Source organism: Chiloscyllium plagiosum, unplaced genomic scaffold, assembly GCF_037043375.1.
Source record: "Chiloscyllium plagiosum isolate Xiang-an unplaced genomic scaffold, Cpla_swu_hap1 HiC_scaffold_2, whole genome shotgun sequence".
In the NCBI taxonomy this organism is placed as follows: domain Eukaryota; kingdom Metazoa; phylum Chordata; class Chondrichthyes; order Orectolobiformes; family Hemiscylliidae; genus Chiloscyllium; species Chiloscyllium plagiosum.
Window position 1 is genome coordinate 43,239,792 of NW_028270140.1, and position 25,473 is coordinate 43,265,264.

Genomic DNA, 25,473 nt, shown 5'->3' on the forward strand with positions numbered 1-25,473 from the left:
AAAGTAATCTGCTCACTGATGCTAAGTTTGAGTTCCACCAAAGTCGTACAGCTCTTGACTTCATCACATCCTTAGTCCTGACAGTGACAAAAATTACTGATCTCAGGGTAAGGTAAGGTGACTGCCCTTGGCATCAAGGCCACATGACCAATTGTGGCATCAAGAAGCTCCAGCAAAATTTGTATGAATGAAAATCAAGTGGAAATCTGCTAACTAGAGCCATACCTATACAATGGATGATGGTTGTAGTTGCTGGTAGTCAATCATTTTGGCTCCAGGATAATTCTGCAAGAATCCTGCAGGGTAGTGCCCATCATCATAAGATCAGAACTGGGAATATTTGCTGACGATTGTATTGTGTTCATCTCCACACACTATCATTCACTTTACAGAGGCAATTTGCATCCAAATGCACCAAGATAATTTCCAGGTTTGGGCGTGTATGAGGCAAATAACATTCATGCCACATATGAAAGAGAGTATCTAACTATTGCTCAGTGACATTCAATGGTATTACCATCACTGAATCCCCTACCATCAATCTGCTGGGGGTTACCATTGACCTGAAACTGAGCTGAACTAACCCATACAAATACTGTAGTTGCAAAACTTGGAATTCTGTAACAAATACCATACCTCCTGATTCCCCAAAGCTTGTTCATCATCCACAAGTCACAAATGATTGAATAGTCCCCGTTTGTCTGGATAAGCTCCAACAACACTCGGGGGGAGGGAGGGGTCATATGCAAAGTGGGGGAAGAGGGAAGCATGTCAGACTGCAGAGGAAGGGGTAGTAAGGGAGGTCAGTTCCCGAGGGAGTGTTGGGTTAGAGTCTCTGGCATGTAAGAGATCTTGGAGAGATGTAGTTGGGGTGAGGGGATGTGTGAAGTAAATAGGGGATCACTTGAATAGTTACTCAGGAGTTAGACTACATATTTAATAGTTTAAATTTTCCCAAGTAACTGTTTTATCTAATTTCATTGAAACCTTCTGAATTAGAGTCAGAGTCATAGAGCCATATAGCATAGAAACACACTCTTCAGTCCAACAAGTCCAAGCTGACCATAATCCTCAAATTAAAGTAGTCCCACCAGCTGCACTTAGCCTATAACCCTCCAAACATTTCTTATTCATGTACTTATCCAAATGTCTTTTAAGTGTTGTAACTGTACAAGTACCCATCACTTTCGCTGGAAGTTCATTCTACACATGAACCACTCCCTGTGTCAAAACGTTGCTCCTTGTGTCTTTTCAAATTTTTTCTTTTTTCACCCAAAAAACATGCACCCTAGTCTTGAAATCCTCCACCCTAGGGAAAAGACCTCTGCCATTTTCCTTATCTGTATCCCTACTCCGATTTAAATTGAGTTTTTTTGGAAGGTTCATGCATTAGGGAATTATCAGCAGAATCTTCAAGTTCTTGGACATTTCCTTCAGAGTCTACTATGATGGGAATTCTGCAAGGTCCCAGTGTGCAACTCCCATCACACTGGAATAGTTAAGGTTGGCTAGCACAAAATCCGGGTAAATAAGTTTTCTGTTCTGTTATCAGAAGCTGAATAACCTACTGGTGTCTTCCAACTTATTTTCTTATTATTTCAGATTCCCAGAATCCACAGTATTTTGCTTTTGTTTCAAAAGTAACACCTTGAGCCCTGACCAAATTCAGCACAGACTAGAGGACAGGGTCTTCTAGTTATATCACACTTTGCTTGGTAGGGAAATTTCCCACAACAATATTGAGAGAAGCTTGAAAATACCTTTAACTTTAATTCCCTATTTACATCTGTGCGATCATAGGTGAATAAATTATCCTGTTAGACAGTCTGTATATTTTTATCAAAAGTCATCGAAGCAGATACATTCGTAAATGCAGCCTGTGATGTGATATAGTGTCAGATAAAGCATTGTGTAATGTGATAGTTGAAGCAACATATTCTCTGAAATTGATTTACCTTTATGATCGCACTTCATGACGAATCTAGTTTTCCAAGCAGCTTACTGAGCCATAAAAACATAATTGGCAATAGCCTCCAGCTCTTTCATATATTTTCAATTTCTTATCCATATCACTTACTTACAACTCCATTTCCTTCTTTTAAGATTTGATAAAAAATGATGTTTTGATCAAAACTCATAACCACACTGAACAGCCACACATATTGATTTAAGGCAACAATGCATAAACTGTGTGTGAAGCCATACATAACCCGAAAGAACCCTGGAGTGGTTACACTAAGATGACAATGCCATCTGGTGGGAGCATTTAACACATCTGCAGCAACCCCCATTTCTACAAAGTGATGACACTTCCTGTAAACGCTTACAAATACCATTTTTCTCAGTTCCCAAGTGTAAAATACACAATAAGGATATAATCAGGGATATCAGCTCACTGCTCTTATCTTTCCCTCCCAACCCTCCCTCAGTTGTGCTAAGCTATCTCAGTCCTAACTGTCAGTTCCTGTTGACACTCATTACTCACTCTCAGTTTCTATTGACACACTCTCTCTTCACACTCTGCTTACTCTTTTTCAATTCCTGTTAACTCTCTCTCCCTCCTCAGTCTCTCTCAGTTCCTGTTGGCATACTTCCTCCCATGTTCCCTCCTCAGTCTCTCTCAGTGCATGCTGATACTGTCCCTCCCATATTCTTGGCAAAAGTGAGGACTGCAGATGCTGGAAACCAGAGTTTAGATCAGAGGGGTGCTGGAAAAGCACAGCAGGTCAGGCAGTGTCCGAGGAGCAGGACAATTGATGTTTCGGGCAAAAGTCCTTCATCAGGAATAGAGGCAGGAAGCCTCCAGGGTGGAGAGATACTATTTCTACTTCTAAAAAGGGACTTTACTCCAATCAATTGCCCTGGACTTGATCCTGGCTAGGATCCTTCTCCACAATTGGAGAAAGATTCTTGGTAATCCAAGATAGAGGGTGGGAAAACAGTGTGCCTGGAAGAGCTGGTCCTTTTTGGGGGTATTTTCAGTGTTGGAGCTGATTTCCTTGAATTTTAGGAGCAGAAATTACAATATTATAAGCTGTTGCATTGTTTTGGATCTTTAGGGAAAAATAAGATCAAAGCAACAGCACTTTATAAACGAGGAAGAGAAACAAAGGTAGTGACCATTTGGGAAGTGAATCAAATGCAGCAGTAAACCTACACAGCAGTCTGAGCCAGCAGTCATCTGCACAGCTAACTGCCTCTGCTGTTTGGTTTCAAGCATCTCTTGATATTGGAGTTTGTCCAAGAAAAATTAACAAACAGTGAAATTCACAGCTGATCTTGGAGAAACCTGTGTGGGGAGGCTCACAGCAGGGGAGCAGTCAAGTGGCTAGTTTTAAAGTGTAACCTTTTTATTTGTAAATCTACAATAATGAGTAGGGTTGGTTCTTTTGTGATTGCATGTTTTTGTTGAAATCTATTTCTTGATTTGACTTTAAAAAAAGCAAAACTACTAAACTAGTCTGGAGCAGTGTTTTAGAGCAATATGACTGTGCTGCTTTCTGGACCTGTAGATTGTTAAGATGCAAAGATGGCCTTTAGTAGAGTGATGTGCTCTACCTGCAGGATGTGGGACACTAGGGAGTTTCCATGTCGCTGATGATTATGTCTGCAGGAAGTGTGCTTGGTTGCAAATCCTATCAGAGTGGCAGTTAGAGGCAATGAGGAGCTTACAGGAGCTACGGGAAGGGTTTTGATGGAGGCAGTTACAGGGAGGGAGATAAACTGAACATACAGTCAGGTAAATGGGTTACCTCCAGGAAGGAATGCAGAGGGAAGTAGGAGTGCACAAGTCTTCTGTAGCTATTCCCATCTCAAACAAGTATGCTGTTTTGGAAAATGTAGGGGCTGATGGACTCTCAGGGGAATGTAGCATTGACAGTCAGGTCTCTGATAGTGAGACTGTCTCTAATGTAATAAGGGTTACGACTGGTTCCAAGCCATCAATTCTGATAGGGGACTCTCTAGTCAGAGGCATAGACAGATGTTTCTGTGCCCGATAGTGAGAAATCAAAATGGTGCATTGCCTACCTGGTGCCAGGATCAAGGAAATCTCGGAGAGGGTGCAGAATAATCTCAAAAGGGAGAGGGACCACCAGGAGACCATTGTTCACATTGGAACTAATGACACTGGAAGGGAAAAGGATAAGATTCTGAAGGGAGAATATAGGAAGTTAGGCATGAATTTATAAAGGAGGTCCTCGATGCTAGTAATATCTGGATTACTCCTGGTGCTACAAGCTAGTCAGGGTAAAATAGAGCAGATGAATGCTTGGCTGAGGAGCTCATGAAGGGGAGAAGGATTTACATTTTCAGATCATTAGTTCTAAATTGGAGGAGGGCCAATTTTGATGGTATTAGGCAAGAACTTTCAAAAGTTAACTGGGGCCAGATGTTGGCAGGTAAAGGGACACCTGGAAAATGGGAAGCCTTCAAAAATGAGATAACAACAGTCCAGAAACAGAATGTCCCTGTTAGGGTGAAGGGCAAGGCTGGTAGGTGCAGGGATTGCTGGATGACTGGAGAAATTCAGGTTTTGGTCAAGAATAAGAAGGAAGCCTATGTCAGGTATTGAAAGCAGAGATCAGGTGAATCTCTAGAAGGGTATAAAGACAGTAGAATTGTAGCTTTGGTAAGTGGGTTAAGGAGAATTCAAAGGGATTCGTCAAATAAATTAAGGACAAAAGGGTAAAGAGAAAGAGAATAGGGCCTCTTAATGGTCAGGAAGGCCACCTATGTGTGGAACCATAGGAGATGGGGGAGATACTAATCAAGTATTTTGCATCAATGTTTACTGTGGTGAAGGATATGGAAGATAGAGAACATAGGGAACAAGTAGCAATATCTTGAAAAATGTCCATTTTACAGAGGAGAAGGTGCTGAATGACTTAAAAATGCATAAATGTGGATGAATCCCCAGGATGAGATCAGGTGTATCCCAGAACTTTTACGGAAGTTAAGGAGGCGATTGCTGGACTCCTTGCTGAAATATTTGGATCATCGATAGCCACAGGTGAGGTGCCAGAAGACTGGACAGTGGCTAATGTTGTGCCACTATTTAAGAAAAGTGGTAAGGAAAAGCCAGGGAACTATAGACTGGTAAGCCTGACATGGGTGGTGGGCAAATTGTTGGAGGGAACCCTGAGGGACAGGATTTACATGTATTTAGAAAGGCAAGGAATTGATGAGGGCAGAGCAGTGGACATGAAATATATGGATTTCAGTAAGATGTTCAACTAAGTTCTCCATGGTAGGCTGATTAGCAAGGTTCGATCACATGGAACACATGGAGAACTAACCATTTATATACAAAACTGGCTTGAAGGTAGTAGACAGAGGGTGGTGGTGGAGGGTTGCTTTTCAGTCTGAAGGTCTGTGACCAGTGAAGTGCCACAGGATCGGTGCTGGGTCCACTGCTTTTCATCATCTCTAATGATAAGGAAGTTAGCATTAAGGCACTTTACCTGAATGCTCGTAGCATTCATAACAAAGCCGATGAACTAATGGCACAGATAATAGTGAATGATTATGATGTAGTAGGCATCACAGAGACTTGGTTACAGGGGGGTCAGGACTGGCAGTTAAACCTCCATGGTTTTTCAACTTATCGAAAAGACAGAGAGGTGGGCAGAGGGGGTGGGGTTGCCTTGTTAGTTAAGAACAAAATTAAATCTATGGTATTGAATGACATAGCGTCGGATGATGTGGAGTCTGTGTGGGTGGAATTGAGGAACCACAAAGGCAAAAAAAACATAATTGGAGTTGTGTATAGACCTCCTAACAGTGGTCAGGACCAGAGATGCAACATGTACCGGGAAATAGAGAAGGCATGTCAGAAAGGCAAGGTTACATTGATCATGGGAGACTTCAATATGCAGGTGGACTGGGTAAATAATGTTGTTAGTGGATCTAAAGAAAGGGAATTCATGGAATGCTTACAGGATGGCTATTTGGAACAGCTTGTCATGGAGCCCACAAGAGAGCAGGCTATTCTGGACCTAGTGCTTTGCAATAAACCAGACTCTATAAAAGATCTTAAAGTAAGGGAACCCTTAGGAAGTAGCGACCATAATATGATAGAGTTCAGTCTGGAGTTTGAAAGGGAGAAGGCAAAATCGGATGTAATGGTGTTACAGTTGAATAAAGGTAATTATGAGGGCATGAGAGAGGAACTGACTAAAATAGACTGGAAGCAGAGGCTAACCGGGAAGACAGTAGAGCAAAAATGGCAGGACTTTGTAGGTATAATTGAGGACACTGTACAGAGGTTCATTCCCAAGAAAAGAAAGATTAACCGGGGAGGGATTAGACAACCTTGGCTGACAAAGGAAGTCAGGAAATGTATTAAAGAAAAAGAGAGATCCTATAAAGTGGCTAAGAACAGTGGGAAATCAGAAGATTGGGAAGGATACAAAAGCAAACAGAGGATAACAAAGAGTGTAATAAGAAAGGAGAGGATCAAATATGAAGGTAGGCTAGCCAGTAATATTAGAAATAATAGTAAAAGTTTCTTTCAGTACATAAGAAACAAACGACAGGCAAAAGTAGACATTGGGCCACTTCAAACTGATGCAGGAAGCCTAGTGATGGGAGATAAGGAAATAGCAGAAGAACTTAACAAGTACTTTGCGTCAGTCTTCACAGTGGAAGACATGAGTAATATCCCAAAAATTAAAGGGTGTCACGGGGCTGGGTTGAGTATGGTTGCCATTACGAAAGAGATAGTGCTAGAAAAGTTAAAAAGTCTTAAAATTGATAAATCTCCTGGCCCCGATTGGATACACCCTAGAGTTCTGAGAGAGGTGGCTGAGGAAATAGCAGAGGCATTGGTTGAGATCTTTCAAGAGTCACTGGAGTCAGGAAAGGTCCCGGATGATTGGAAGATGGCTGTTGTAACCCCCTTGTTCAAGAAAGGATCAAGGCAAAAGATGGAAAATTATAGGCCAATCAGCTTAACCTCGGTTGTTGGTAAAATTCTAGAATCCATCATTAAGGATGAGGTTTCTAAATTCTTGGAAGAGCAGAGTCTGATTAGAACAAGTCAACATGGATTTAGATTCTGGATTAGTGGTGCTGGAAGAGCACAGCAATTCAGGCAGCATCCGAGGACAGGGAAAATCGACGTTTCGGGCAAAAGCCCTTCATCAGGAATAAAGCTTTTTATTAATTGTTGATGAATTGCTCAACCTCCTTGCGGGAGCACGAGGTGGCGCCAATGCAGTCATCAATGTAGCGGAGGAAGAGGTGGGGAGTGGTGCCGGTGTAATTACGGAAGATCAACTGCTCTACGTAGCCAACAAAGAGACAGGCATAGCTGGGGCCCATACGTGTGCCCATGGCTACCCCTTTGGTCTGGAGGAAGTGGGAGGATTCAAAGGAGAAATTGTTAAGGGTGAGGACCAGTTCGGCCAAACGAATGAGAGTGTCGGTGGAGGGGTACTGTTGGGAACGTCTGGAGAGGAAAAAACGGAGGGCTTGGAGCCCCTGGTCATGGCGGATGGAGGTGTAGAGGGATTGGATATCCATGGTGAAGATGAGGCGTTGGGGACCGGGGAAACGGAAGTCTTGGAGGAGGTGGAGGGCGTGGGTGGTGTCTCGAACGTATGTGGGGAGTTCCTGGACTAGGGGGGATAGGACAGTGTCGAGGTAGGTAGAGATGAGTTCAGTGGGGCAGGAGCATGCTGAGACAATGGGTTGGCCAGGGTGGTCAGGCTTGTGGATCTTGGGAAGGAGGTAGAACCGGGCAGTGCGGGGTTCCCGGACTATGAGGTTGGAAGCTGTGGGTGGGAGATCTCCTGAGGTGATGAGGTTGTGTATGGTCTGGGAGATGATGGTTTGGTGATGGGGGGTGGGGTCATGGTCAAGGGGGCGGTAGGAAGAGGTGTCCTCGAGTTGGCGTTTGGCTTCAGCGATGTAGAGGTCAGTGCGCCAGACTACCACTGCGCCCCCTTTGTCCGCTGGCTTGATGGTGAGGTCAGGATTGGAGCAGAGGGATTGGAGGGCTGCGCGTTGTGAGGGTGAGAGGTTGGAGTGGGGGAGGGGGGTCGACAGGTTGAGGCGGTTAATGTCCCGGCGGCAGTTGGAAATGAAGACGTCGAGGGCAGGTAATAGGCCAGCGCGGGGTGTCCAGGTGGATGTAGTGTGTTGGAGGTGGGCGAAGGGGTCCTCGGAAGGTGGGCGGGAGTCCTGATTGTGAAAGTAAGCTCGGAGGCGGAGGCGACGGAAGAATTGTTCGATGTCACGGCGTGTATTAAATTCATTGATGTGTGGACGGAGGGGGACAAAGGTGAGTCCTTTGCTAAGGACTGATCGTTCGTCCTCAGTGAGGGGGAGGTCTGGGGGAATGGTGAAAACTCGGCAGGGCTGGGAGCCGGGAGCTGGTGTAGGTGTAGAGCTGGGAGTGGGGTCGGAGCCAGTACCTGGAGTGGGTGTGATGGTGGGGGGAATGGGGGTAGAGTCATGAGTAGGGGTAGTGTTCCCCTCGGGGTTCTGGGGGGTGGGGATAGTGACAGTGGGGTCTGTGGGGGGCGTGTCAGCAGAATGCAGGTGAGTGGCGCTGGTGGGGGCGGAGGTGGTGGCAGACATGGCAGTAGGGGTGGCGGAAGTCACTGAGCGTGTGGCATCAGCGATAATGTGAGGGCCGGAAGTGGCTGTGGGAGTGGCCATGATGGGGGTGGAAGTGACATCATCAATCAGCGTGGGGGTGGTAGCTGCATCAGCCACATGGCTAATGGTGTTTCCGAGGCCAGGGGAATCTTCTGGAATGTTTGAGGAGCGCTGGTTATGGAGGTGGGTAGATAAAAGTTTGTTGTACTTACAGTTTTTGATGTTTGAGATGGAATTGAAATACTGTTTGTTGAGAGTATGGATTCTCCTGAGGATGTAGTACAGAGTGGGTCCTTTGCAATTCTGAGAGAGTGTGGCCCTCAGCTGAGGCAGGGCAGACTGTAGAGAGGTTAGGTGCCGGCGCATTGCTGCAAGTGTGGAGCGGAGGATCTTGATGGAGAACCGTTGCTGGTGTTTTTGAATCTGTAGTCTGTACTGTTTGTCCTGTTCGGGTCCGAACTCTGCTGGTTTAAAGGTGGTCCGGAGTCCATGTGGGGTGAGTTGGTTACGGAGACAGGCACTGAGGAAGCAGATGTGGCTGTGATAGCGAGTTTGTTTCAGGACATGGTTGAAGAGCTTCAGGGCTGAGGAAATGACCTGGGAGTTGCAGTGAGAGAGAGACTCCCTGAGATTCTTGTAGAGAGAGGAGGAAAACTTCTTCAAGGCAGGCATCCTTGCAAGAGGATTCGCAGTAGGGTTAAAATCAACGAGGTAAAAACAATTTTAGTAAAGGGAGGTCATGCCTGACAAACCTGTTGGAATTTTTTGAAGAGGTAACAAGTAGGTTAGACCAGGGAAACCCAGTGGATGTGGTCTATCTAGACTTTCAAAAGGCCTTTGATAAGGTGCCACACGGGAGGCTGCTGAGCAAGGTGAGGGCCCATGGTGTTCGAGGTGAGCTGCTGGGATGGATTGAGGATTGGCTGTCTAACAGAAGGCAGAGAGTTGGGATAAAAGGTTCTTTTTCAGAATGGCAGCCGGTGACGAGCGGTGTCCCGCAGGGTTCGGTGCTAGGGCCACAGCTGTTCGCATTATATATTAATGATTTGGATGAGGGAACCGGGGGCATTCTAGCGTTGTTTGCCGATGATACGAAGTTAGGTGGACAGGCAGGTAGTACTGAGGAAGTGGGGAGGCTACAGAAGGATCTAGACAGGTTGGGAGAGTGGTCCAGGAAATGGCTGATGGAATTTAACGTGAGCAAGTGCGAGGTCTTGCACTTTGGCAAAAAGAATAAAAGCATAGACTACTTTCTAAATGGTGAGAAAATTAATAAAGCCAAAGCACAAAGGGATCTGGGAGTGCTAGTCGAGGATTCTCTAAAGGTAAACATGCAGGTTGAGTCCGTGATTAAGAAAGCGAATGCAATGTTGTCTCTTATCTCAAGAGGGTTGGAATATAAAGGCAGAGATGTACTACTAAGACTTTATAAAGCTCTGGTTAGGCCCCATTTGGAGTACTGTGTCCAGTGTTGGTCCCCACACCTCAGGAAGGACATACTGGCACTGGAACGTGTCCAGCAGAGATTCACACGGATGATCCCTGGAATGACAGGTCTTACATATGAGGAATGGCTGAGGATACTGGGATTGTATCGTTGGAGTTTAGAAGATTAAGGGGAGACTTAATAGAGACGTACAAAATAATACATGGCTTGGAAAAGGTGGATGCTAGGAAATTGTTTCAGTTAAACGAGGAGACTAGGACCCGTGGACACAGCCTTAGAATTAGAGGGGGTCATTTCAGAACAGAAATGCGGAGACATTTCTTCAGCCAGAGAGTGGTGGGCCTGTGGAATTCATTGCCACGGAGTGCAGTGGAAGCCGGGACGCTAAATGTCTTCAAGGCCGAGATTGATAGATTCTTGTTGTCTAGAGGAATTAAGGCTCTACGGGGAGAATGCTGGTAAGTGGAGCTGAAATGCGCATCAGCCATGATTGAATGGCGGAGTGGACTCGATGGGCTGAATGGCCTTACTTCCACTCCTATGTCTTATGGTCTTATGGTCTTATGGTCTTATCATTGATTTAAATGATTTAGATGTGAACATAGGAGGTCTGCAGATTACACCAAAATTGGAGGTGTAGTGGACAGCAAAGAAGGTTACCTCAGAATACAACATGATCTTGATCAAATGGGCCAATGTGCTGAGGAGTGACGGATGGCATTTAATTTAGATAAATATGAGGTGCTGCATTTTGGAAAGACAAATCAGGGCAGGACTTATACACTTAATAGTAAGATCCTGGGGAGTGTTGCTGAACAAAGAGACCTTGGAGTGTAGTTTCATACTTCTTTGAAAGTGGAGTCACAGGTAGATAGGATAGTGAAGAAGACCTTTGGTATGCTTTCCTTTATTGGTCAGTGCATTGAGTATAGGAGTTGGCAAGTCATGTTGCAGCTAAACAGGATATTAATTAGGTGACTTTTGGAATATTGCATTCAATTCTGGTCTCCCTGCAATAGAAAGAATGTTGTGAAACTTGAAAGGGTCCAGAAAAGATTTACAAGGATGTTGCCAGTGTTGGGAGGTTTGAGCTTCAGGGTAAACTGAACAGGCTGGGGTTGGTTTCCCTGGAATGTCTGAGGCTGAGGGGTGACCTTATAGAGGTTTCTAAAACCATGACAGGCGTGTATAAACTGAATAGCCAAGGTCTTTTCTCTAGGTTGGGGAGTCCAAAACTTAAGTGCAAATGTTTAAGGTGAGAGGGGAAAGATTTAAAAGGAACCAAAAGGGCAACTTTTTCACACAGAGGGTGAGCTGCCAGGAGAAGAGGTGGAGGCTAGTACCGTTACAACATTTAAAAGGCATCTGGATAGGTATATGAATAGGAAGTGATTAGAGGGAGATGGGCCAAATGGAACTAGATTTATTTAGGTTATCTGGTCAGCATGGACGAGTTGGACCACAGGATCTGTTTCTCTGCTTTTTATCTTTATAGCTGTATGACTCTAATTATCTTAAAACTCATTATATTGTGGTCACAATTAGAGCAATTTCCTTCTGTTTCCTTTTCTGATCTGTTTTATTCATTCCCAGTGTTCATTACTGTATTTGATCCAATAGCAAGTTTTCACTCCTTAGATACATTAAATACTGGGATGGAAAGGAATCTTATCAATGACTAGGCATGGAAGCTAAAGATAATATATTGTAAAGGAAAATGGCAGGCTTCAAGATTAGGAAACTACTTAGGGGCAACAAACGTTTATTTAAAAACTCATGAAACAAGCAGAGGTAAATAAGAAAACTAATGCAAAATATAACAATGAATAGCAAAAGCTTCTGTCAGTATATACAAGCAAGGAGAATAGCTTCAGTGAATATCGGTCTCTGGGAAGATGAGACTGAGGAGTAAATAGTGGCAAATTTTGAGGAGATACTAAATCAATATTTAGCTTCACTTTACACTCGTACCATTCCAATAGTAATAGGTGATCCAGAGGTTACAGAAAGGAAGGAAGCTCAAATAATCATCATGACTCGGGAAAAGGTACTAAGCAAACTATTCCGACTGAAAGCATTAAAAGGCCTTTTAAGGCCTCATGGCCTGCATGCTATGACATGGCAGCAGAGGTCCATTGGTTATAATATTCTAAAATTCCCTGGATGCAGTAAAGGTTCGAGTGGATTGGAAAAATGCTGGTATAACACCCTTATTCATAAAGGGAGGAAGGCAGAAAGTAGGAACCTACAATCCAGTTAGTTTAATGGACATCATTAGGAAATGTTTGGAATTCATTCTTAAAGAAGTAATAACTGGACATTTGGAAAGTCAAAATACAGAGTTAACATAGTTTTATGAAGAGTAAATCATGTTTTCTAGAGATCTCCAACAAGTAATATTTATAATGGGAATCCTGCAGATATTTATCTGAACTTCCAGAAGGCATTTGATCAGGTGGCACACAAAAGGTTAATACATATGGTAAGATCACATCGGATTAGAGGCAATTTATCAGCTTCGAAGGAGGATAAGCTCACCAAGGAAGCGGCGAATCAGAATAAATGGGTCTTTTAATGATTGGCAAGATGTAACCAGTGGATGTGGGCGGCACGGTGGCACAGTGGTTAGCACTGCTGCCTCGCAGCGCCAGAGACCCGGGTTCAATTCCCGCCTCAGGCGAATGACTGTGTGGAGTTTGCACGTTCTCTCCGTGTCTGCGTGGGTTTCCTCCGGGTGCTCCGGTTTCCTCCTACAATCCAAAGATGTGCAGGTCAGGTGAATTGGCCATGCTAAATTGCCTGTAGTGTTAGGTAAGGGGCAAATGTAGGGGTATAGGTGGGTTGCACTTCGGCGGTTGGTTTGGACTTGTTGGGCCGAAGGGCCTGTTTCCACACTGTAATGTAATCTAATCTAATCTAATCTAGTGGAGTGCCACAGGGTTTAGTCCTTGAGCCATAACTGCTTTACAGTGCATATTACTGACATGGACATGGGGATAGAAAATACTACAGCCAAATTTGCAGGTGATACTAAAACAGGTGGGAAAATAAGTTGCAATGAAGAAATCAGAGATTTACAAGTGGAAATGGATAGGTAAGGTGAATGGGTCAAAATGTAGTAGGTGAAGTTAAACTTAGATAATTGTGAGGTTATCAATTTTTGTCAGAGGAACAAAAAGTCAACTTATTAACTAAATGGAGAAGAACCTCAGAGTGCTTCAATGCAGAGGGGTCTGGGTGCCCTTGTGTATGAATCGCACAAAACTCATACGCAGGTACAGCAGGTAATATCGAAAGCAAACAAAACTTTAGCATTTATTGCTAAAAGAATAGGTACAGAAGGAGGAAATTTGCTGCAAATGTACAAGTGAGCCCACACCTGGAGTATAGTGTGCAATTTTGGTCCTCTTACTTGAGGAGGAGTGTACTTACATTGGATTGATTCAGAGATGAGGAATGTGTCTTATGAAGAGAGATTGAGCAGTTTAGGCCTATACACTCCAGCACTTAGGAGAATGAGAAGAGTTCTAATTGAGGTAAGTAAAATAGTAAAGAGGATGGACAAAATACATAGGATGTTTCCTAATTTGGGGCAATCTAGAACAAGTGGTCATAGTTTTATGATAAAGCATAGCAGATTTAAAACAGAGATGAGGAGAAAAGGAGAGAAGGAGAAGTAGGGAGGTAGTATAAATGCCTCCCTATTTCTCCTTTTTTTAACTTTGACAAAGGGTCAGTTTGATTTGAAAGGTCAGCTCTTTTCTCTCCTTACAGATGCTGCCAGACTTGCTGAGATTTTCCAGCATTTTCTCTTTTATAGTTGGAATCTCCTTCCTCTTCAGTGTTGGGTTGGGTTTCTTCCATGATCTTGCAGGTCAGACTGGATCTTCTCTCTCTCTTTCTCAGTGTCTCTCCAGAAGGACAGCATAATGAAGAGTAACTGCAGGGCAGCAGTGAGAAATGGTATAAATACATGAGGGTTAGTATAAGTGTTTAATTTGCAGGAAGGAATGTAAGGAGGTGTCAGGAGAGAGAGAAACAAGTAGATTTGCAAGTTGTGTTGGTTTGGGGGAGTGCTTTGCAAGCGTAAGTTAAAATTGTGGGAACTGAATCTATAAACAGCATAAGCTCTTCAGGCCTTTGACCCGAATAGCAAACTGACTTCATTTTCAAAGCGCTACAATCCTGCAGCTCAATTTCTCAGCTACTTCTATCCAAGCCTGTGTTTTAACAGGCTGGCTACATCCTTCATTTCTTGGGATGTATCAGTGCACTTGGTCCCCCAGTTCCCACAGAACTTTGTCCTGCAAAGACTTGTACTCTTGGGAAGAGAGACTACACTGTAGTTCTGTGGCTGCTGAAACTTCTGGAATAAATGTGCATATCAGTGGTCAGTCAAATGCTTCCGGACGCTGCAGATGTTAGCAATGACCAGCCATGAGAGCCTGAACTACAGGGGAAATTTTGTTGATAGAATTCAGTGCAACATTCAACCCACCATCTCAGATTGGGAGGGAGCACAGAAGCAGGGTCTATGTCTGAAACCATTTATTTACTGATGTACTAGGCTGAGAGCTACACAGGAGGATGGGGGTGGGGTGTGGAGGAAGGTATTTGGGAAGGTGATAGGTGGATGCAGGTGGGGTGATTATGATAGGTTTATGGGGAGGGTGGAATGGATAGGTGGGAAGGAAGATGGACAGATAGATCAGGTCAAGAGGGCGGAGCCGAATTGGAGGGTTGGATCTAGGATGAGGTGGGAGGGGAGGGGAGACACACGCATCCAACAATTCCACTCCCACTCCACCAAGGTCATGCAAGTCCTGGGCTTCTTCCACCGCCAATCCACCTGGCTACTGGAAAAAGAACGCCTTGTCTTCTACCTTGAGACACTTCAACCACATGGCAACCACGTCGATTTCACTAGTTTCCAAATCTCCCCTCCCCCAACCTCATCCCAGATCCAACCCTCCTACTTGGCTCTGCCTTCTTGACCTGACCTATCTGTCCATCTTCCTTCCCACCTATCTGCTCCACCCTCCCCACCGACCTATCACAATCACCCTCCATCTACATCCACCTATCGCTTCCCCAGCTACCTTCCCCACACCCCACCCCACCCTCCTATGTATCTCTCAGCCCCTTTCCCCATCCACATTCCTGATGAAAGGCTTATGCCCGAAGCATCAACTCTCCTCCTCAGACACTGCCTGACCTGCTGTGCTTTTCCAGGGCCACACTTTTCAACTCTGACTATCCAGCATCTGCAGTCCTCACTTTCTCTCATTCCTTGTTCCAGTCCTAATCCGGGCCCCACTTGACATGGATCAAGAATATATCCAAGCGGTTCTTCCGGATTTAGTTAAAATGCAATTAAGGGGAGATACGATGATGGCAATTTGCTTAAATATCAATATTTATTAAGTAATAATTTTAAAAAGTGGAAACAAAAGGGCAAGCAAAGCTATAAGGCTTATGCCCTGCTGCCCACTGGGGACACCTCAATCAACGGCTGGTCTGCAGGCTTAGGTTTGTTCTTGGCACTGATCGCAATCTCGGTCACAGGTGAAGACCAAAAACATGGAACAAAACTCTCACACTTATACAATGTAACAAACAGCCATCACAGAAAAGCAGATACAGAATTCAAGCTGCTTGCAAGTACAGAAAGCAAGTTTTGATTACGTCGGCTGTGGTATGTACAGGAATGTTCACAGGACTCATTCAAGGTCATCTAGCCGTCAAATATCATCAACAATTTTAGCCCTTCAGCCCATTCTATATAATCCACCACTGATGATATTTGACAGCACATGTTACAATTGCAAATGCAGAAGTAAATCAGCAATAGCCACGTGAGAATGTATAACAAGAGCATGTAACCTACACCAGAAAATTAAAATGATAACGAAAATAACTATAATCAAATTAGTAATCACGGTGGCCTTTTTCATGAGATTAATTACAGCAGCTGCCAACTGATGAATCATGGAGATAGTGAGAACTGCCAATGCTGGAGAGTCAGCATTTATAAAGAGTGGAGCTGGAAAAAAGCAGAGTAGGTCAAGCAGCATCAGCAGAGAAGGGGACTTGACATTTCAGGCCAGACCTTTCATTAGGACTGGGGGAGGAGAAGGGGGCTGCGAAATAAATAGAAAGAGGGGGTGGAGATTAAGCAAAGGTGGGTGAGATGGCGATGCAAGGAGAAGGTGGCTCTGATTGGTCAGTGGGAAAGGTAGAGTGGATAAATGGGAAGGAAGATTGACAGGTAGGGTCAGGTTAAGGGGGCAGGTTGGAGAGGGAGAGCTGGGCCTGGGAAGACTAGAGGATGGGGAGATTTGGAATTCTATGTTAAGGCTGTAGGGTTGTAAGCTCCCAAGGCGGAAGATGAGGTGTTCTTTCTCCAGTTTGCATGTTGCCTTGTGTTGACTGTAGAGGAGGCCCAGGATAAGCATGTCAGAGAGTCATAGAAACGTACAGCATGGAAACAGACCCTATGGTCCAACCCATCCATGCTGACCAGATATCCCAACCCAATCTAATCCAACCTGCCAGCACCCAGCCTATATCCCTCCAAACCCTTCCTATTTATATACCCATCCAAATGCCTCTTAAATGTTGCAATTGTACCAGCCTCCACCACATCCTCTGGCAGCTCATTCCATACATGTACCACGCTCTGCATGAAAATGTTGCCCCTTAGGTCTCTTTTATATCTTTCTCCTCTAAACCTAAGCCCTCTAGTTCTGGACTCCCTGACCCCAGGGAAAAGACTTTGTCTATTTACCCTATCCATGCCCCTCATAATTTTGTAAACCTCTATAAAGTCACCCCTCAGCCTCCAACGCTCCAGGAAAAACAGCCCCAGCTTGTTCAGCCTCTCCCCATAGCTCAAATCCTCCTTGAAAATCTTTTCTGAACCCTTTCAAGTTTCACAACATCTTTCCAAACAGAAGGAGACCAGAATTTAACACAATATTCCAACAGTGGCCTAACCAATGTCCTGTACAGCTGCAACATAACCTCCCAACTCCTGTACTCAATACTCTGACCAATAAAGGAAAGCATACCAAACGCCTTCTTCACTATCCTATCTACCTGCGACTCCACTTTCAAGGAGCTATGAACCTGCACTCCAAGGTCACATTGTTCAGCAACACTCCCTGGGACCTTACCATTAAGTGGATAAGTCCTGCTAAGATTTGCTTTCCCAAAATGCAGCACCTCACATTTATCTGAATTAAACTCCATCTGCCACTTCTCAGCCATTTGGTCCAGATCCTGTTGTCATCTGAGGTAGCCCTCTTCGCTCTCCACTACACCTCCAATTTTTGTGTCATCTACAAACTTACTGACTGTACCTCGCAGCCAAATCATTTATGTAAATGACAAAAAGTAGAGGACACAGCACCGATCATTGTGGTACCGCACTGGTCACAGGCCTCCAGTCTAAAAAACAACCCTCTGTCCTCTACATTTGAGCCAGTTCTGTATCCAAATGGCTAGTTCTCCCTGTATTCCATGAGATCTAACCTTGCTAATCAGTCTCCCATGGAGAACCTTGTCGAATTCTTTACTGAAGTCCATATAGATCACATCTACTGCTCTGCCCTCATCAATCTTCTTTGTTACTTCTTCAAAAAACTCAATCAAGTTTGTGAGGCATGATTTCCCATACACAAAACCATGTTGACTATCCCTAGTCAGTCCTTGCCTTTCCAAATACATGTACATCCTGTCCCTCAGGATTCCCTCCAACAACGTACCCACCACTGAGGTCAGGCTCACTGGTCTATAGTTCCCTGGCTTGTTTTTAATGCCCTTCTTAAACAGTGGCACCATGCAAGGGTGGCATGGTGGCTCAGTGGTTAGCACTGCTGCTTCACAGCAGCAGGTCCCAGGTTCGATTCCAGCCTTGGCCAACTGTCTGTGTGGAGTTTGCACATTCTCCCTGTGCCTGCATGGGTTCCCGGGAGTTGCAGGTATGGCCAGGTCAGAACCCAGAGTTTGTTCATCTGGTGGGCAATCGCTATTTGTTCGTGGAGTTGGTTGCCCCTTCCTGCCCCTTCTTGGCTCGATCAATTATGTACCATTTCCGTTTTGCAACGGAACTTTTTTGGGCTCTACCAGCCGTGTGGGTCACAACTCAGATAATACCCATGTCAGAATTGTTAATTCAGGTCTGAGGAGTACTGCATCATCATCCATCTGCCCTTCAGTTTCTACTGGGGTCCAATAGCAGGCCAGAAGTTGCTTTTCAAATGGTGTGCAATATGTAGCTGCTTCAGTTAGTTTTTAAGATCAGAAAACTTAAGGTACCGCTTTCCTGTTTTGTCTCTGCCATTAGCTCCACGTGGCTACATTTTGTACTCCTGTCACATGTAATTCAAAGGGTAAGCCAGGTATCTGAGGAGCCAGGGAATGTGCTAGTACTATGGCCTCTTTAGTGGCCATAAATGCTTTCTGCTGCCCATTCAAACTGAGCTTTCTTTTGCGGAATGGTATATAAAGGTCTTAGTAATGTGGTCAACTGAGGTATATGTCTGCACCAATATCCAAGCAGACCTATACATTTCTGTGCTTCAGCCTTGCTAGTTGGAACAGTCTTTTCTTGTATTTTATTCTTTACTTTATCAGGGATGACTGTATCCCCTTTTGTACACCAAATGCCCAAAAACTGCACCAATTGTACTGGTCCCTGTATCTGCTTCGGGTTCACTTCCCAGCCTCTGTCTCGTATATGCTGCACCAGTGTAGCTACAGTTTCTGCCACTGTAGTTTCCATTCATCCGCAGGTCAAGATATCATCAATATAATGTGCTACATGAATGGCTGGTGGCAGCAGACTCATAAATAAGTCCCTTGCTACTAGCCCATGGCATTAGGTTGGACTGTGTAGGTAACCTTGTGGCAGCTGACAGGAGGTATATTGGCAATCTTCCCATGTAAAAGTAAACTGAGCTTGTGATTCTGGGGCTATCAGTATCAAGAAAAAGGCATATGCCAGATCAATAATGGCATCTGGCCCCTGTGACAATACTTTCTATAACAGTGACCACATCAGACAGGGCCACTGACAGTGGAAGAGCATGCTTGTTGAGTTGGCAGTAATCAACTGTCATTTGCCAACTTCCATCAGACTCCTTTACAGGCCAAATAGGGCTATTGTACACAGATATTACATGTGTCACGTTATCCAGAGCTGACCAGCTCTGTAGAATATCCCCGATTTACTTCTGTCCTCCCAGAATATGCTACTGTTTCATCGAGAAACTGTGGGCCAAGAAACAATGAGGAGTTCCCATTTTGCCTTGTCACAGCTCATTGACTAAAAGAGAATTTGCCCAGTGGGGTCCTCTTAATAAGTCCACAGCAATAAAATTTTCTGGTTTGTTGGTTATCAATACCAAGACTACATATGGGAACCATTTCCCAAGGCTATTCTAACATTTGTTCTAATTGCTGGTGTTACTGCTGCATCAAATCCATTAATAGTTGTTCTGAGCCCAACGTGTCAATGAGCATTGCCATGTAAAATAATACCTTCTAGACCAGTATCTAATAATGTGCTGTCTCATTGTATGTTGCCTTTCCTCCAATAAACAGTGACAAGGACATGAGGCCTCAGGTCTCTGCTCATCCCAACAAACACCCTTACACAGACCCCAGAGTCCCAGCCTCACCCCAAACAATTGACTGGCTGGCTCACCACAACTGCCCGACCTCCTGCAGGCTGGGGTCTATGGATATTGTGGAAGATGCAGTCAGTCTGATTTCCTTTCCTCCCTCCACATCTGATTTAGTCTCTCTTACTTCCTTATCCTTTGGAGAGTAGTGAGCCCTCCACATATTGTACATGTTATCTGTAAGATATTCTGTCTATTTTACTCTTCTCTATTCCTGCTTTTAATAATGTTGCAAATATTTCTCATCTGGTTATCTTTTGTTTCACCTTTGAAGCCACCCCATCTTCACCTTGTTGTTCATGTTTGTCATTTAGAGTCATAAAGTCATCGAGATGCACAGCACGGAAACAGACCCTTCGGTCCAACTCATCCATGTTGACTAGATATCCCAATCTAAATTAGTCCCATCTGCCAGCACCCGGCCCATATCCCTCCAAAGACTTCCTATTCATATGCCCAACCAGATGGCTTTTAAAAGTAGCAATCGTATTAGTCTCTACCACTTCCTCTGGCAGCTCATTCCATACACATACCACCCTCTGCGTGAAAAAGTTGCCCCAGAGGCCTCTTTTATATCTTTCCCCTCTCACCCTAAACCTATGCCCCAGAGGCCTCTTTTATATCTTTCCCCTCTCACCCTAAACCTTGACTTCCACACCCCAGGGAAAAGACTTTGTTTATTTATCCTATCCATACTCCTCATAGTTTTATAAACCTCTATGAGGTTGCCCCTCAGCCTTTGACGCTTCAGGAAAAATAACCCCAGTCTATTTAGCCTCTTCCTAAAGCTCAAATCCTTCAACCCTGGCAAAATCTTTGTAAGTCTTTTCTGAACCCTTTCAAGTTTCGCAACATCTTTCCGATAGGAAGGAGACCAGAATTGCATGCAATATTCCAACAGTGGCCTAACCAATGTCCTGTACAGCTGCAACATGACCTCCCAACTCTTGTACTCAATACCCTGACCAATAAAGGAAAGCATACCAAACACCTTCTTCACTATCCTATCTACCTGCGACTCCACTTTCAAGGAGCTATGAACCTGCACTCCAAGGTCTCTTTGTTCAGCAACACTCCCGAGGACCTTACCATTAAGTGTATAAGTCCTGCTAAGATTTGCTATCCCAAAATGCAGTACCTCGCATTTACCTAAATTAAACTCCATCTGTCACCTCTCAGGCCATTGGCCCATCTGATCAAGATCCCATTGTAATCTGAGGTAACTTTCTTCGCTGTCTACTACACCTCTAATTTTGGTGTCATCTGCAAACTTACTAACTATACCTCTTATGGTCACATCAAAATCATTTATATAAATGAAGAAATGTAGTGGACCCAGCACTGATCCTTGTGGCACCACACTGGTCACAGACCTCCAGTCTGAAAATTAACCCTCCACCATCCTCTGTCTTCTACCTTCGAGCCAATTCTGTATCCAAATGGCTAGTTCTCCCTGTATTCCATGAGATCTAACCTCGCTGACCAGTCTCCCATGGGGAACCTTGTCGAGTGCCTTACTGAAGTCCTATAGATCACGTCCATCACTCTGCCCCTCATCAATCCTCTTTGTTACTTCTTCAAAAAACTCAATCAAGTTTGTGAGACATGATTTCCCATGGATAAAGCCATGTTGATTATTCCTAATCAGTCCTTGCCTTTCCAAATACATGTACATCCTGTCCCTCAGGATTCCCTCCAACAACTTGCCCACCACTGACATCAGGCTCACTGGTCTATAGTTCCCTGGCTTCTCCTTACCACCCTTCTTAAACAGTGGCACCACGTTAGCCAACCTCCAGTCTTAGGGCACTTCACCCGTGACTATTGATGATACAAATACCTCAGCGAGGGACCCAGCAGTCACTTCCCCAGCTTCCTACAGAGTTCAAGGGTACACTTGATCAGATCCTTATCCAATTTTATGTGTTTCAACACATCCAGCACTTCCTCCACTGAAATAAGGACATTTTGAAGATGTCACCATCTATTTCCCTACATTCAAACCTTCCATGTCCTTTTCCACAGTAAACACTGATGCAAAATACTCGTTTAGTGTCTGCCCCATCTCCTGCAGCTCCAAACAAAGGCTGCCTTGCTGATCTTTGAGGGGCCCTATTCTCTCCCTAGTTACCCTTTTGTCCTTAATGTATTTGTAAAAACGCTTTGGATTCTCCTTAACCCTATTTGCCAAAGCTATCTCATGCCCTCCTGATTTCCCTCTTAAGTATACTCCTACTGCCTTAATACTCTTCGAAGGATTCACCGTATCTGTCTTGTCAATACCTGACATATGCATTCTTCTTTTTCGAAATCAAACCCTCAATTTCTTTAGTCATCCAACATTCCCTACACCTACCAGGCTTTTCTTTCACCCTAACAGGAATATACTATCTCTGATCACTCATTATCTCACTTCTGAAGGCTTGCCATTTTCCAGCCGTCCCTTTACCTACAAACATCTGACCCCAATTAGCTTTTGAAAGTTCTTGCCTAATACCGTCAAAATTCGCCTTCCTCCAATTTAGAACTTCCACTTTTAGATCTGGTCTATCCTTTTCCATCACTTTTTTAGAAGTAATAGAATTATGGTCACTGGCCCCAAAGTACTCCCCCACTGACAACTCAGTCACGTGTCCTACCCTATTTCCCAAGAATAGATCATGTTTTGCACCTTCTCTAGTCGGTACATCCACATATTGAATCAGAAAATTTTTTGCTACAGAATTAGAATTCCTACAGTGTGGAAACAGGCCCTTCAGCCCAACAAGTCCACACCAACCCTCTGAAGAGTATCCCACCCTTACCCTATTATTCTACATTTCTCCTGATTAATGCACCTAATCTCCACATCCCTGAACACTGTAGGCAGTTTAGCTTGACCAATCCACCTGATCTACACATCTTTAGATGATGGAAGGAAACCAGGGCACCCGAAGGAAACCCGCACACACACAGGAGAGTGTGCAAACTCCACACAACCAGTCACCTGAGACAGGTATCGAACCCAAGTCCCTGGCACTGTGAAGCAGCAGTAGTAACCATTTAGTCACCATGCTGCCCATAAACACTTAACAAATCCCTTTCCATCTAAACCCTTAACACTATGGCAATCCTGGTCTATGTTTGCAAAGTTAAAATCCCCTATCATAACCACCCTGTTATTCTTACACATAACTGAGTTATCCTTACAAATTTATTTCTCAATTTCCCGCTGACTATTAGGGGGTCTATAATACCATTCCAATAAGGTGATCATGCCTTTCTTATTTTTCAGATCAACCCAAATAGCTTCCCTAGGTGTATTTCCAGGAATATCCTCCCTCAGCACAACTGTAAGGCTATCCCTTATCAAAATGCCACTCCCCCTCCTCTCTGGCTTCCCTTTCTGTCCTTCCTGTAGCATTTGTATCCTGGAACATTAAGCTACCAGTCCTGCCCATCCCTTAGCCATGTTTCTGTAATTGCTATGATATCCCGGTCCCATGTTCCTAACCATGCCCTGAGTTAATCTGCCTTACCTGTTAGGCCCCTTACAATGAAATAAATGCAGTTTAATTTATCACTCCTACCTTGTTCTTTTCTTTGTCCCTGTCTACCCTGACTGATTGACTCGCATCTTTTCTCAATTGTAACAATCTCAGATTGATCTCTTTCCTCACTATCTCCCCGTGCCCCACCGTCTCCTCTTTCCCCAACCTCACCTTATTAGTTTAATTCCTCCTGAGCAGCTCTAGCAAATCTCCCTGCCAGTATATTAGACCCCTTCCAATTCTGGTGCAATCCATCCTTCTTGTCATTTCTATCCCAGAAGAGATTCCAATAATCCAAAAACGTGAATCCCATTCCACGTCTGTCCATTGGTACTCTGAATCAGAAAAATACCAATGTCTCCATCCCAATGGTTGGGTTCCCATCGAGAGGTTCATAATGTGCACACTTTGACTGGGCCAACTTTCCAATGTGGCATTTTGCTTTCCTTTTTGCTGTACTGTTGCCAAATGGCATTCTACCTGATTCTGTTTCTCCTCCACTTTCTCAGCTCTCTCATTCTGCTATGTTAACTGTTTCTTTGAGGGTGATGTTATGCTGTTTCACCAATGTCAATGCGACCTCAAGCTGCCTGGTTTTGGCCTGGCACTCATATAATTCTCTCCACGTAAAACACTAAGCTGTTACAGTATCCATCCCCCTTTGCAGTATACTGCCCTTGCTTTTGGGGAAGCCCGCTTCCCGCAAGCACTCCTGTACAGCAGCATGTATAAATAACTCTCCTTTCTCTCTTTTTCTGTATGTAACTGCTCCCCATTCTTGCAGGAGTCTTATTTGTGCAAACATATTAGCTACAGACCTGAATCAAGAGTTTGGTACATTCCATCCTGGAATACAGAAGATCTCCGGAGCATTAGGTTGTCTTTCCCGTCTCTTGAACATCTTCCTGAATCCCATCCTTATTCCCATAAAAAATGTCATGGATCATAGAGTGCATCCAAGCAGTTCTTTTGGATTTGGTTAAATGTAATTAAGAGAAGACTCAACAACAGCAACTTGCAAAAATATGGATGTTGATTAAATAAGAATGATGATAACAATAATAAGTTAAAAATGGAAAAGAAAGGCAAAAAGCAATAAGTCTCATGCACTTCAGGGACCCCTCCACTGACGGCTCCCCTGCAGGCTTAGGTTCATTCCTGAGACCATTTGTGATCCTGGTCCAAGGTGAAGTCCAAAATCTTGGAACGAAACTATCTCTCTTATACAGTGTAACATACAGCCAGCACAGAAAAGCAGATACAGAAATCAAGTTGCTTTTGAGTACAGAAAGCAAGTTTTGATTGTGCACTTACAGGAGAATTCACGGACTCATCCATGCCGACCCTGCAAAGAGTAACCCACCCAGACACATTCCCCTACCCTATATTTACCGCTGACTAATACACCTAACACTATGGGCAATTTAATATGACCAATTCACCTGACCCGCACATCTTTGGATTGTAGGAGGAAACCATCGCACCCAGAAGAAACCCACACAGACACAGGGAGAATGTATAAACTCCACACAGACAGTTGCCCGAGGCAGGAATCAAACCCAGGTCCCTGGCACTGTGAGGCAGCAGTGCTAACCACTGAGCCTCCGTGCTGCCCCAAGATCAGGTCCTGGAGATTTATCCACCTTTCTATTCTCTAAGAACTTTTTGAACTTCCTCTTCTCTAACGTGAAGATTAGATTCCCTACAGTATGGAAAGATCATGCAACTATCAAATATCATCAACAATTTTAGCCCTTCAGCCTATCCTATACAGATGCTGCCAGACCTGCTAACTTTTTTGAACAATTTCTATTTTTGATTCCAATTTACAGCATCTACATTTCTTTTGGTTTTTATACAGTTGATACACTATGATCTCTGCTCAGGTCCAAATGTTGACTAACTGCTGCAGGTGACTGCAATGACCTGTCATGAAAGCTTGAGTTTCCTAAGAAATCTTTGGCAATCTCAGCCACCCTGAAATGTGAAAGCTGAATATTAATGCTGGAGCTGACGTAGATACACAGCAAACTCTTCTCCTGAATGACACAGATTCCCAACCTGCTATCAAGCTCCCTGCTGCTTGCATGCCTATTTGGATAAGATTCCACATATTGCCTCCCATTGGTGCTTGAATCATGGAATAAAATTCCTGGAGTCATATCAGGTCAGAATGGGGAGAACAACAGGCAGGAGAATCAGCTGC